We start from the raw sequence: 14459 nt of genomic DNA, 5'->3' as shown, positions 1-14459 counted from the left end.
GTTGAGGGAAGCATGAGAGGGCTGTTAGCAGTTTCCTCATGCGCTAGCTCACTAAGCCCTACGTAGGCATTTTCGCTAGAAGGAAATGCACATTGAATTGGCCACACGTCAGACATTCTTCCAAGTGCTTTATAAATATCAATTCACTTAATCACTCTAGCATCTCCAAAAAGGTGGTGATTTTTGGTTTTTGCAGTCTTATTGAGGTATAATTTATGTGTATGAAGCCCACTTCTTGTGAGTACACCATTAAATGAGTGTCATTATGTTTATAGACTTTGTACAAGCTACTGGACTGGAGCGATAGCACAGCGGGTAGGGCGTTTGCCTTGCACGTGGTCGACCCGGGTTCGATTCCTTCATCCCTCTCGGAGAGCCTGGCAAGCTACTGAGAGTATCCCGCCCACATGGCAGAGCCTGGCAAGCTCCCCGTGGGGTATTCGATATGCCAAAAGCAGTAGCAACAAGTCTCAATAATGGAGGACGTGACTGGTGCCCGCTCAAGCAAATCGATGAACAACGGGACGACAGTGCAACAGCGCAGTGCTACAACTGTTGCCACCAATTGGTCTCAGAGCACATTTCTGTCATCTCAGAAACGTCCCTCAGGGCAGCTTGTCGTCTACCCTTCTGTCCACTGCTGTCCTGGGACTCTCCAGAGCTGCTTTCTGTCTCTCTCACGCGCCGTTTCTGGAAACCTCCTGTAAATAGCCCCGGCTCCTAGAGAGGGTTTGCTGTTCTTCGCACCTGGCTTCTGTCCCTTGGTGTGTCGGCGCTCTTCATGCCGAAGCCTTCCCCGGCCAGCAGCCTCGTGTCCCCCACTTGACATTTGAATTATCTGGATTACTTCACAGGTGGTGTTTTGGGTTATTTCAGTTGTTGGCTATTACGAGCAAAGCTGCCGTGACCAGTTACCTTCAAGCTGTGGTAGAGACAAATGCTTTTATTTCTCCCGGGCAGACACGTGGGCAGGGAATTACTGGATCCAATTGACAGCTTAGGTTAGACTTCTGTCAGGAGCTGACAAGCATCTCCACAGTGGCGACTCGGGCTGTTATCACCAGAGTCCTCACTTCATGGGGACAGTCTTGGGGAGGGCAGGGGACCGACGCAGAGGGTTTTGGATCTTCCGTTCTAGCTCAGAGACTCTTTAGCATCGACGGTGAGCATCAAGCCCAGGTCACGCACACTGACCTCTCATCTTCCTTTTATCTTATTTGTAGGCCACACCCGGTGATGCTCAGGGCTTACTCCTGGCTCTGTGCTCAGGGATCACTTCCGGCAGGCTTGGGGGACCACAGGGAGTGCCACCTGAACTCAGCGTGCAAGGCAAGTGCCCCCTACCCGCTGTTCTATCTCTCCAGCCCCCTACTTGGTTTTTCTGGGTTGGAAATAGTTGCTCTGTTTCAAAGAACAAACTTGCTCTGCTTCCCTTTACCTGAGTTTGGGTTCGGAAAGTGCTGGGGGCTGTGGGCACCACCCCCGTCCCTGGGAACTGGGCCTGAGGGAATCCGTCCTTTCCCGTCTGGCCTTCTTGGAGCGGCCTTCAGCCCACTCTAGTGTTTTTTATTCCATGTTCCTTCCGTGAGAAAAACGAACAAAAATACTCTCTAGCCAGCATTTCGCAACCGGGGTGTGTTGACTCTCCAGTGACTTGTCCCCTGGGCCAAGTGCCACCCTCTCAGCACAGTTGCCTCTGGCTGCCGTGTCTGCGGGAGGGCTGGTGGCCCGGTCCCATGCCCCCCTCCCCCAGGGAGCTGTGGGTGGCTGCGCGTCTTGGGTGGGTCCATTTGCAGGCTCTTGGGTGAGCTGGTCCAAAGGCCGTGGCCTCAGTCTGGCTGCTTCCTCCTGGTTTCAGAGGCCAGCACAGCCCCCCGCACCCCCTTTTTGACTTGATTCGAGCACTGTGGCTTCAAAGTTGTTCATGATGATTTGTCACAGGCATTTGGCATTCTAACTCCAATCCCCCCACCTCTGTCCCCTTCCCTCCACCATTGTCCCCATTTTCCCAATCACCCTTCAAGCCTGCCTTCGTGCTAGGTCCACAATAATTTTTTTATGCTGATTGTGACCACTAAATGGCTAATGGAATGACCAAAAAATATTTCCATAGAAGAAAACTTGTGAAAATTGCATCTCACCTTGGGGATGTGACGTCCTTGTCTGAGGGTTTACTAAGCTCTTGTTACTATCACCCGATCCTGTGTTTTCTTTCTGCTTTTTGGTTTTTGAGCCTCACCTAGCGGTGCTCAGGGCTGACTTCTGGTTCTGTGCTCAGGGGATCATGGGAGGGGTACCAGGGATTGACTTCGGGGCCATGGACAAGGCTAACACCCTCCCCTCCATACTGTGGCTCCAGACCCAGATTCTGTATTTTCAATAACGTTACCATCCACACTTAGATTTTTTTTACATGTTTGGATTAACTTTTGTGAAAGGTATGATGAAAGGATTGAACTAATTTTTTTCTCCATTCCATTTAATAGATAAGTAATAAAATGAAGTCACTTTTATTTTTTTAATTTTTAAAAAATTTTTATTGAATCACCATGAGATAGTTACTAGCTTTCTGTTTGGGTTACAATCTCACAATGATTAAACACCCATCCCCTCCTACCAGTGCACATTCCCTACCATCAATGTCCCCAGTATAAACCCCCCCTTTCCCACCTTCCCCCTGCCTCTATGGCAGACAATATTCCCCATACTCTTTCTCTATTTTGGGGCATTATGGCTTGCAACACAGACACTGAGAGGTCATCATGTTTGGTCCATTATTCTACTCTCGGCATGCATCTCCCATCCCGACTAGTTCCTCCAGCCCTCATTTTCTTAGTGATTCCTTCTATTTCATCTGCCTTCTCCCCTCCACTCATGAAGCAGTCTTCCAGCTATGGGGCAATCCCCCTAAAACGAAGTCACTTTTATGTTGTTCACTTTGACCATATCATAATTTCCCATGGATAATTGAGTCTATTTTTTTTCACGCTCATTTTCCTATTTTGTTAGTTGAGCTATGACTTGGTAGTAAGACTTAGTAACTGGTAGAAACTCAATTATTAGATTCATAAAAATATGTTAGGGGTAATGGGTAAGGTACTTGCCCTTGCACATGATCTACTCTGGCTTCTATCTCTGACATCCTGTAGGGTCCTCTGAACCTTCAAAAGTGATACTGGGCACGGAGCCAGAAGTAAGCCCTGAGCATAGCCGGCCTTGAGCATAGCCTTATAAGCCCCCCAAATCAAATACATAGTTGTTTACTTCTGAAAAGATCTAGTAGATTTTCTGATAGAACCAGTCCTTGCTACTGCATGGTCATCATTTGCCATCATACCCTTACTATTTGGCCTAGGTGTCTAGAATATAGTGTATTTCCAAAATATCATAGCTCTGAAAAATTGTTAGGCTGGTTTCTGGTTGCCTTTCAGTGCTACGGCATCTCAGAGACGCTGTGGAGCAGCGTCTCAATGGCAGCCTCCTCTTAGCGCCAGAGAGAGAGGGTGCAAGAGTCGACCTCCTTGGAACAGGGAAAGCTGAGTCTTCCCTTCGCATTCTTGGTTATTAAATAATGTTAACCCGTTCTTAAATGAAAACTAGCCCTACAGAGAATTCTATAGGTAGATCGACATATAGGCCAATAACTGGGTTCTTAATTCAGAAGAAAATAGGGAGCTGAAACCAAGAGAAGAAATGAACCCAGGAAAATCCAGTCCTTTGTTGAATTCAGTTAAGTTGCAGACCTGCAGAAAAGGCCCGTGGTCCAGAGAAGGCGAGGATGGCGCCCTCTAGTGGCTCTAGGTTAAACCGCATTATCTAATCCCCAGCCCTAGAAATAGTTTCTAGCGTTATGCTGGGCGCTGTTCTAAGAATTTTGCACATTCCAGAAGAGAGAGAGAGATAGTCATTGCCCCGGCTTTCAATAGGAGTGAACTGAGGGGCTAATAAAATTTCACAAAGTCCTAGAGTTGTGTGATCAGGTTTCCCTCGTCTGCCCGAGAGGAACCGGGAGGGGTGTGGGAAGTCTGTGGGTGGGGCACCTTGCCCAGCTGGCCCTTTGGTCGGTCACACGCTGTGCGTGTTTGAGTCTTATCACAGTTCTAATATTTTCACAAATGGAAAACAGAAAATTTGACACATCAGAGTCTCTCCCTCCCTTCCCTTCTTCCCTCCCTCCCTCCCTTCTGTCCTTCCTTCCTTCTGTCCTTTCCTCCCTCCCTCCCTCCCTCCCTCCCTTCCTTCCTTCCTTCCTTCCTTCCTTCCTTCCTTCCTTCCTTCCTTCCTTCCTTCCTTCCTTCCCTCCCTCCCTCCCTCCCTCCCTCCCTCCCTCCCTCCCTTCCTTCCTTCCTTCCTTCCTTCCTTCCTTCCTTCCTTCCTCCCCTCCCTCCCTTTCTTCTTTCCTTCCTCCTCCCTCCCTCCCTCCCTCCCTCCCTCCCTCCCTCCCTCCCTCCCTTCCTTCCTTCCTTCCTTCCTTCCTTCCTTCCTTCCTTCCTTCCTTCCTTCCTTCCCTCTGTCCTTTCTCCCTCCCTCCCTCCCTCCTTCCCTCCCTCCCTCCCTCCCTTCTTCCCTTCCTTCCTTCCTTCCTTCCTTCCTTCCTTCCTTCCTTCCTTCCTTCCTTCCTTCCTTCCTTCCTTCCTTCCTTCCTTCTTCCCTCCCTCCCTCCCTCCCTCCCTTCTCTCCTTTTTTCTTTCCCAAGATTCAGTGACAAAAGGAAAGGTCGCTTTCTTTAGGAAAAACAAACAAAAAAAGATTTTTGAAAGTAATTGCCATCTAGTTTTTGAAACAAAAACCGAACAAAAATGATCTTAATTTCCCCCCCCCCCCCATTTTTTGGCATTAGAGCAGAAAGGAGTAGTTTTCAATGTATGCAGAATTCCTACTCCTTCAAATGAAATGATTGAAGAGTAATAAGAATTTGCTCATCAGCTTTATGTGAAAAGAAACCTCCAAACACCTGCAGGGGAGGAAGCACATCTCAAAAGTGCCAAAGAGACCCACGAGGCAGGAAAAACAGGGCTGGTTTGAGAGGAGCCAGAGCTAAGTCTAGCAGGACCCCGCGCGCTCGCACTGACCCGGGCAGCGTGCAGTCGGCTGGGCTCGGGCTCCGACAGCGAAGCAGGCGGCCACGGCGAAGGGACCAGCACACACGGCCCGGAGATGACCGGGGCAGTCGGAGAAAGGACAGTTTCCTAAAAGAGCGTGCTGCCGTTTCCTCAACGGTTTTGTACGTTTAAATGCTCACACCCGCGGGGCACACCCCCCTTTTTATTTTATTTTATTTTATTTTATTTTATTTTATTTTATTTTTGCTTTTTGGGTCACACCTGGCAATGCACAGGGGTTACTCCTGGCTTTGCACTCAGGAATTACCCCTGGTCATGCTCAGGGGACCATATGGGACGCTGGGATTTGAACCCGGGTCGGCCGCGTGCAAGGCAAACGCCCTACCCGCTGTGCTATCTCTCCAGCCCCTCCCCCTTTTTATTTTAGAATTTTTTCTTTTTAACTATATTCAAGAACCAACTTCTCGGAGATGCAGTTTGAATAAACACGCAGGTTACAATGTGTTGGAATAGTCCTGAGGCTTATTTCATTCCTACCTACCAGGAAATACAAGTGTCCGATTCGGACCGATCCCTGTTTGGGGAACTGTCCCCGGGGGCTCTAGGGAAGGCGCCTGCGCAGACAGTTCTGCTCTGTGCTCCCGAGGGTAGCCCCATCACGAATGCAGGGTCGGTTTGTCCTGTGGGAAGTTGAACTGCAACCTCATCTGTTGGGCGTTCGCCTTTCACGCGGCGACCCCGGTTCGATTCCTCCGTCCCTCTCGGAGAGCTCGGCAAGCTCCCAGAGTATCGAGCCCGCGCGGCAGAGCCTGGCAAGCTACCCGTGCGAATTGGATTGGAACTACGACCTCAGGAAGGAGAAATTGCACGGGGCCCAGCTCGAAGTGCCAGTGTAGACCTGGAAGGGCGCCTGTCAAAGGCCAGGCAAGCTGGGAGGATGTGAGGTCATGGGCCCGTTGAACTTCCTACCAGCAGGCAGTGGACAGTTTTATTTTTTTAATTACAAGTTTAAATGTCCCAAACCACACCAGATATTGCTCAGGGGTTTCTTCTGGGTCCGCACTCAGGGATTACTCCTGGTGGCGCAGGGGACAGGATGGGATGCCGGGATCCCACCCAGGTTGGCCACACGCAAGACAAGAGCCCTGCCAGCTGAACTAATGCCCTCGCCCCACCTGTGTTTTTATAATTTTTTTTCTTTTTGGGTCACACCTGGTGGTGCACAAGGGTTACTCCTGGCTCTGCACTCAGGAATCACCCCTGGCGGTGCTCAGGGGACCATATGGGATGCTGGGAATCGAACTCAGTTCGGCCACGTGCAAGGCAAATGCCCTACCTGCTGTGCTATTGCTCCAGCCCCCTATAATGTTTTCCTAATTATTTTTGGAATATAATTGCATTTGCTAGTGGAGAATAATATAGGCTCAATTCCTAAGTTTTAGGCCCCAGCATTGATTTTTAGTCCCCAGCATTGATTTCTCCATGGAGGAACTTGACTGGAGTTCCGGAGAATCATCCAAAAGTAATAGCCTTGTAAATTTGCTTGCACATTTAACTGGCCATAACAAAAAAATTGAAGGCTGGAGCGATAGCACAGCGGGTAGGGCGTTTGCCTTGCACGCGGCCCACCCAGGCTCGATTCCTCTGTCCCTCTCCAAGAGCCCGGCAAGCTACCGAGAGTAACCCGCCCACACGGCAGAGCCTGGCAAGCTCCCCGTGGGGTATTCGATATGCCAAAAACAGTAACAAGTCTCACAATGGAGACGTTACTGGTGCCTGCTCGAGCAAATCGATGAACAACGAGATGACAGTGACAGTGAAGCTTAAATGTATGGCTGCACCATTTGTTAAAGAGGCTTTCCTTGCTCCACTTCACATCTCTTGCTCCCTTATCAAAGATTAGATGGTCATACATTTGGGGTTGTGTGTAGGGATATTCCACCCTGTTCCATTGGTCTACGGCTCTGCCTTTGTTCCAGTACCATGCTGTTTTAATTGTTACTGCTTTGTAGTAAAGTTTGAGGTTGGGGATGGTGATGCCTCCCATCATCTTTTTCCCAAGAATTGTTTTAGCTATCCTTGGACGTTTGTTATTCCATATGCATTTTAGGATTGCTTGATCCATTTCTTTGAAGAATGTCATGGGTATACTTATAGGGATCGCATTGAATCTGTATAATGCTTTAGGGAGTATTGCCATTTTGACAACATTGATTCTCCCTATCCATGAGCAGGGTATATGTTTCCATTTCCTCATGTCCTCTTTGATTTCATGGAGTAGCGTTATGTAGTTTTCTTTGTAAAGGTCTTTTACTTCCTTGGTTAAGCTGATTCCGAGGTACCTGATTTTCTGGGGCACGATTGTGAATGGGATTGCTTTTTTCATGTCCCTTTCCTCTGCCTCATTGTTTGCATATATGAAGGCCATGGATTTTTGGGTATTGATTTTGTAGCCTGCAACTTTACTGTATAAGTCTATTGTTTCTAAGAGTTTCTTAGTAGAGGTTTTAGGCTTCTCTAGATATAGTATCATGTCGTCTGCAAATAGTGAGAGTTTGATTTCTTCCCTTCATATCTGGATGCCCTTAATCTCTTTTTCTTGTCTAATAGCTATTGCAAGTACTTCCAGTACTATATTGAAGAGGAGTGGTGAGAAATAAAGGATATTAGAAAATAATACTGTTCAGATTTGTTCTAGCTCCTGAAATATGCAGTAATTGAGATTTACATTCTTTAACAAAGTGAGAGCATTTTGTTGCTTTTCTTGTTTAACGTAAAAAGATGAAAATTAAGCTATTGAATCATAATGAGCCGATGTTTCTCGGTATTTATAACATACCTTAGGGACCTTTTTAAAGTGATATCCCAAGTGAATTTATCCTCTTCAGAGATATGTAATAATGCCCCCCCCCAAAAAAAAAACACTGACTGGATTCTAGTATTAATGTTTTGAAAGAGAATTCATGTGTAAAGGTCTATAAAAATAGATCTGTAGTTTTGGGGGCACTATATATTTGATACATGGCAAAACATTAGCTGTGAATAAAAACTTGAATTTTAAGAAGCAGTTTTGATCATAAACCCAGTTCAGTGATTCAGACTCTTAAAATCTTAAAGATTTTGACCGTTTCTTGAGATCAATTAAATGATTCAAACCAGACAACACATCTTAAGATGACTGACTATAATAATGTGGTTAAAATGTAAGTGTGTGAATTTACTTGAAAGCAAAACTGTATGAAATTTTATGATTAATGTTTTATACTTTAATAAATGGCATCATTTATGGAAATATGTACTATCAGAATAAAATTTGAACCTGTAAAAAAAAATAAATGTATGGCTGCATTTATTTATTTATAGAATCATTGTGAGATACACAGTACAAAGTTGTTCATGATTGGGTTTCAGTCATACAGTGTTTTATCACCAGTCCATTCAGCAGTGTACATTTCTCCCACCAATGTCTCCAGTTTCTCTCCTGCCATACCCCCAGCATGCCTCTGTGACAGATACTCTCTCTCTCCCCTCCCTCTCTCTTCCTCTCTCCCTCTCTGTCTTTCTCCCTCTCTCCCTCTCTCTCTCCTCTCTCTCCCTCTCTTTTCTTTTCTCCTCTCTCTCCTCTCTCTCCCTCTCTCTTTCCCCTCTCCCTCTTTCTCTCCTCCTCTCTCTCCCTCTCTCTCCCTCTCTCTCTTCCTCTCTCCCTCTTTCTCTCTTCCCTCTCTCTCTCCCTCTCTCTCCTCTCTCTCCTTTCTCTCCCTCTCTCTCTTCCTCTTTCTCTCTTCCCTCTCTCTCCCTCTCTCTCCCTCCTCGCTCTCTCTCTCTCTCCTGGGCATTATGGTTTGCAACACAGGCACTGACAAGTTATTGTGTATATTCTTTTACCACTTTTCAGCGCTCGGTTCTTGTCCAGAGTGGACATTGATTTGAAAAGAGATGTGCAGGGCTGCTTCGGAGAGACACAGCGGAAGGAGCGGCTCAGAGAGAGGCGGCGGCAAGAGGAATGGGGAGATGCCTCGATGCTTTTCTGCTTTTTTGAAGCCTAGCCCTGCTTCCAGAAAATTCCCAAATAGTATTCCACCACCCCCTAAATAATTTAAATAACTCCTCTTTAAATTTTTGCCTCTTGTCATTGATTTCTTTTTTTTTTTCTTTTTGGGTCACACCTGGCGATGCACAGGGGTTACTCCTGGCTCATGCACTCAGGGATTAATTTCTGGCGGGGCTCAGGGGACCATATAAGATGCTGGGGATCAAACCCCAGTCGGCCGCGTGCAAAGCAAATACCCTATCTGCTGTGCTATCACTCCAGCCTCGATTTCTTGAATTGAATTGATTGTTGACTGAAACCTCATCAAAAGTTGATTTAGATGAGCTCTATAGATCTCAGGGGTGCAGATTCTGGGTATTTCGGATGTTGTCTTTCAAGGAGGCATGTTAAGCTTAACCGGAAGTGAGTGTTTAGCTTGAATGAAAAGATCACACACAATCATTTGGGCTAAGGTCCCAGACATGTTGGGATCATCAGAACCTCCTGAGAAGTCTGTGATAGACAGGTTTGGAGACTGTTTTTCTTATTAAAAAAATACTTTTTATTTTACTTAAGCAAGATAGTTTCTTGTTGAACTAAGCTAGAAAAATAGGAGGGGAGAGAGAGATAGGAACTGTGTTCGAGGGAGACCGGGGCGTCTCCAGAGTGGACAGACGCCCGTCTCCCTTACTGAGGCAAGTCACACGGGGCATCTTTACTTTCACTTTTTACAACTTCTGTGTATACCGTGGTTAAAATTTGAGAAAGGAATTGAGCCTTCAGGCCCTATCAGCGTTATTTTTAGGAGAGTAATTAAGATCGAGAACCAACACCTGCGAGGAAGGTGAGAATTGGATGCCATGTAGAGGGTTTTGCAGGCGGCTCTAAAGTGTGTGTGTGTGTGTGTGTGTGTGTGTGTGTGTGTGTGTGTGTGTGTATGCAGCTGTGTCCCTGCATTTTTGAGGCTTGATCTTTGTAAGTCTGCACATAAAGCAGTGGAATGGGAGTGGCTGGAGTCTGCGTGGGGAGGGGTGGGGGGTGGAGAGGTGGGGGGGTTGGAGGGGGGAAAGGCAGCCCTGGAAGTGTGAAGACAGTTTTTGTCCTTGGAGCAGGAGTGGGGTGGAAGGGTAGGGTGGTCCATCGCTTTGGTCTTCCAGGTTGCAGGAATTGACCTGCAGGGCAATTTTCCCATTTCTTTATTTTATTTTATTTTTTGCTTTTTGGGTCACACCCGGTGATGCACAGGGGTTACTCCTGGCTCTGCACTCAAAAATTACTCCTGCCAGTGCTCAGGGGACCATATGGGATGCTGGGAATCGAATCCGGGCCAGCTTTGTGCAAGCAAATGCCCCACCCGCTGTGCTATCGCTCCAGCCCAGTTTCCCCTTTTCAAACCCAGAGCCTGGAAACAGGGAGCACACAGGAATGGTGAGGGGGGTTGGGCAGGAAGGGTTCTTGATGGAGCAGAGCAGGGGAAAGCCTGCAGCTAATCAGACTCGGAGGGCAATGGTGGGGAGTTTGGGTGGGGGGCAGAGAGATGGTACAGCCGGTTAGGCACTTGCTTTGCCTGCGGACCTGGGTCCATCCCGGGCCCCTCCTACGGTCCCCCAGGCCCGCCAGGAGTGATCTCAGAGCACAGACCCAGGAGTAAGTGTAGACCAAGGATAGCCCAGAGTGGCCGAAGTTTTGCAACCTCCCCCCTCCGCCCCTGCCCCGCAACAAACGAACAAAGAAGGGATGGTCAGGGGTGGTCAGCAACGGCCAAGCCACGAGAAGTGAGGACTCCCTCCGCCCACAGGCTTTGTTTTTTAGAACGACTTTCTCAACTGGGGCTGGCCGGAGATGCTCTTTAGGTTTTGAAAAAGGAAACCCCAACAAAAGCTGTCATTAGGGGCTGGAGCAATAGCACAGCGGGTAGGGCGTTTGCCTTGCACGGGGCCGACTGGGGTTCGATTCCCGGCATCCCATATGGTCCCTGAGCACCGCCAGGGGTAATTCCTGAGTGCAGAGCCAGGAGGAACCCCTGAGCATTGCCGGGTGTGACCCCAAAAGAAAAAAAATACAAAAGCTGTCATTAGCTTCAATGAGTGTAATCAGTGCCAAAAAATGTAAATTGTATTAGTCATCTCTGATATTAGAACACTGATTCAGGAATTAATTAGTTAAACAGCTCCGGAAAAGGTGAGCCTGCAAGGACAAAGGCATTTTAATCGCTTCACAACCCGGATTCGTTAAAAAAAAAATAAAAGAAAAAAGAAAGCAGAGCACTCTGTAGTGTTTGGAGATACTTAGTTTAATTTTTTTTTTTTTTAATTTTAAGTCCACACTGAGTTGGAAGAAGCCTAGTCAAAAATATAAACGATGAACATGTCGCTACATCGGTGTCCCCCAGGGCGAGTTTTCCCGTGTGTGCATTTTGTGATTGAGCGATGCCGCTTGGCATTTGTCTTGCTGGCCCGTGAATGAAGCTCTGGGCCAAGGTTCTGGAAAACAGATGAGCTGGCAGAAACGGGAGGCTGCGTCCTGCAGCATGGAGAGCACGCCCAGGTGTGCACTTTGGGTGGGGGTTGGGGGGGCTTACCCCCAAGGTTGTGCAGGCACGCCTTTGCCAGCACGCTACCCATCTGCTCAACCTCACCTCAGCTAGAGACCTGAGTCTCCTGGGGTTTAGTTTCTTGTACAGCCCCACGTTATGGCAGGAGGTGCCCTCCGCTCCCTGTTACAGTACCTGTTATTCTGTTACCATGTTACTCCGGGTTACCCTGTTATTCCCTGTTACTATGTTACTTCCTGTTACCATGTTGCTCCATGTTATCATGCTACTCCCTGTTACCCTGTTATTCCCTGTTACTATGTTACTTCCTGTTACCATGTTGCTCCATGTTATCATGCTACTCCCTGTTACCCTGTTATTCCCTTTTACTATGTTCCTTCCTACTACCATGTTGCTCCATATTATCATGCTACCATACTACACCCTGTTAACATGTTATTCTCTGTTATCCTATTATTCCCTTACCATGTTGCTTCCTGTTACCATTTTACTCCCTGTTACCATGTTACTCCCTGTTATCAGTGCTACCCTGTTACCATATTACTCCCTGTTACTATGTTGCTCCATGTTACCATGTTACTCCCTGTTACCATGTTGCTCCCTATTAAGGTTGCTCCATGTTACTTTGTTTCTCCCTGATACTATTCTAGAGATTCCTCCAGCACTGGAAAAACGTGGCCCTGCTTGTTGCCCAACGCTGGTGCCTGTTGGGACTTGCTCCTGTGGAGGGGGGTGCTGGGAGGTGGAGAGACGGCTGCTGGGGGCGCAGGCAGGAGTTAGGCCGTGCTCCCTCCTCTCGACAAAGGCCACAGACCTGCCGCTCTCATCCCATTCGCTTGTGATTCCTGGAATCTGGTGACAGCAATTAGGGAACGTGGCCAGTGTCCAGGTCAGGGAAAGACCTGCCCGAGGGTCAGCGTGGGTGCTGAGGCCTGTTGTTTCCCCCTCCCCAGCCCTGGGTCAGGGAAGGAACCTCTGGGTGTCCAGGCAGAGACTGCTGCCCCTCCGGGGACACCTTTCTGTCCCCCCACTGTCCCAGCTGCGCTCAGAGCCACCAGCATTTATCCTCAGTGCCTGGTTTGAATAAGCCTCGGAGTCATTTGCAGCCTGGGCGGCTGCGGTCACAGAATCCTTTCCCTTTTGCATCCTCAGGTGGCCCTGGGCATCTCTGAGCAGGCTCACCCTCCCCTCCCCCTGTCCAGCCCCCCCTCTGCCCCTCCCCATGGATTTCCTAACTGGCCAAGTGACAACGGGGAAAGGGTTCTGTCCTCAGCAACTCAGCCCACCTCTCTCCCTGCGGAAGGGGTCAGGCAGGAAGGCCAGGGCACCCCTTATTTTCGGAGGGTGCAGTCTCTCCCTCTTTCCATCACAGTGAGAGACACTGAGGTTTCTGGGAGGGGAAATGTGTTGGACTGGGAGCCAATCCAGCCCCGGGGCTGACCTGCCTGGGTGAGAGGCATCCTGCCAGGACGAGGCCTTCCAGATTGGAATGTGTGGCCACTGGGTCCGCTTAGCTCTGTGTGTGTGTGTGTGTGTGTGTGTGTGTGTGTGTGTGTGTGTGTGTGTGTGTGTAAGATCACCCCGCCCCAGAGAGGCTCTCTCTGAAACACGCGCGTGAAAAGTCATGGCTTGCAGGCTTACGATGGAGCGACACACACAACCTTTGGTCCCTGCGTTCCCACCGTGCAGCTGACGTTTCCCAGAGCCTGGCATAACGAGCCTCAGTCCCCACGCATCTTCCTTAGTCATCGTGATTTCGAAAGCATCGGATGCAGGAAAGGCCTCGCCCCCTGACTTCCTCATTCTGAGATTCCTGGAGGTGAGGGGTGTCTCGCTGGGTCAGCGGCCTGTGGCGACAATGCTGACAGGGTCACTCTCCAGGGGCGCAACGAGGAGGGGTGTCCTTCCTCTCCAGCGACCACTCCCAGGGAGCCTGCCCTGGCCCCACTGTCGCCTGGAGGTGGCCCAGAATGGGGAAGGCCAGAGGTACGGGTGCCATTGGCACTGTCACCCATCAGGACAGAGGCACAGGGACCTGCCTCCTGCGTCCTTCTCTCCTGCTTCACTTTATCCCCATCAGCCAGAGCGGTCCCTGGCTCACCCAGGGCTCCTGCTGTCGCCCTGTATTTCATCTTGAACTCCAAGCCAGCATCTGCAGGGATCGGTCTTCCCATGCTCCCTGTCTGTTTTCCTCACCGTCTCCGGGAACTCTGTGATGAGCACATTCTTCGTCACACACCGATGGTCTATGACACGCCCTGTCCGCTCTGCCATCAGCCCTTTTCTTCACTCTTTATTTCCCTTGACCCCTCTGCAGCACTGGATCATGGTTCTCCCCGGAACCCCCTTTTCCAGCTCCCCATCAACCTCTTGGACTGTGTGCCCCACTCACCGCCATCCCTCCTGTCCAGAGGCCGTGGGTTAGTGGGGAGCCTTCGTAGGGTGACCAGATCATTTTTCTTCTCCAAGACAGAGATGTCCTTGAGCATTCCAAGGGGATCAAGACCACAGGCACACGCAGAGACCATCATCCTGGGCAAACAGATGTCTGATCACCTTCTCCTGAAATTAGTCCCGGAGGAAGCGGGCGGGCCTCGGGGCAGGACGTGAATGAGCACAGATCAGAGTTCTTGGACACGCATCTCACAGTTATTCCGCTCAGAACCTCATGTCAAAAGTTCAATCTCGGGGCTGGAGCGATAGCACAGTGGGTAGGGTGTTTGCCTTGCACATGGCCGACCTGGGTTTGATTCCCAGCATCCCATAGAGTCCCCTGAGCACCGCCAGGAGTGATTCCTGAGTGCAGAGCCAG

The sequence above is a fragment of the Sorex araneus genome, chromosome 1 (assembly GCF_027595985.1).
Source record: "Sorex araneus isolate mSorAra2 chromosome 1, mSorAra2.pri, whole genome shotgun sequence".
NCBI classification, from domain to species: Eukaryota; Metazoa; Chordata; class Mammalia; order Eulipotyphla; family Soricidae; genus Sorex; species Sorex araneus.
This window is presented reverse-complemented; position numbering follows the sequence as displayed.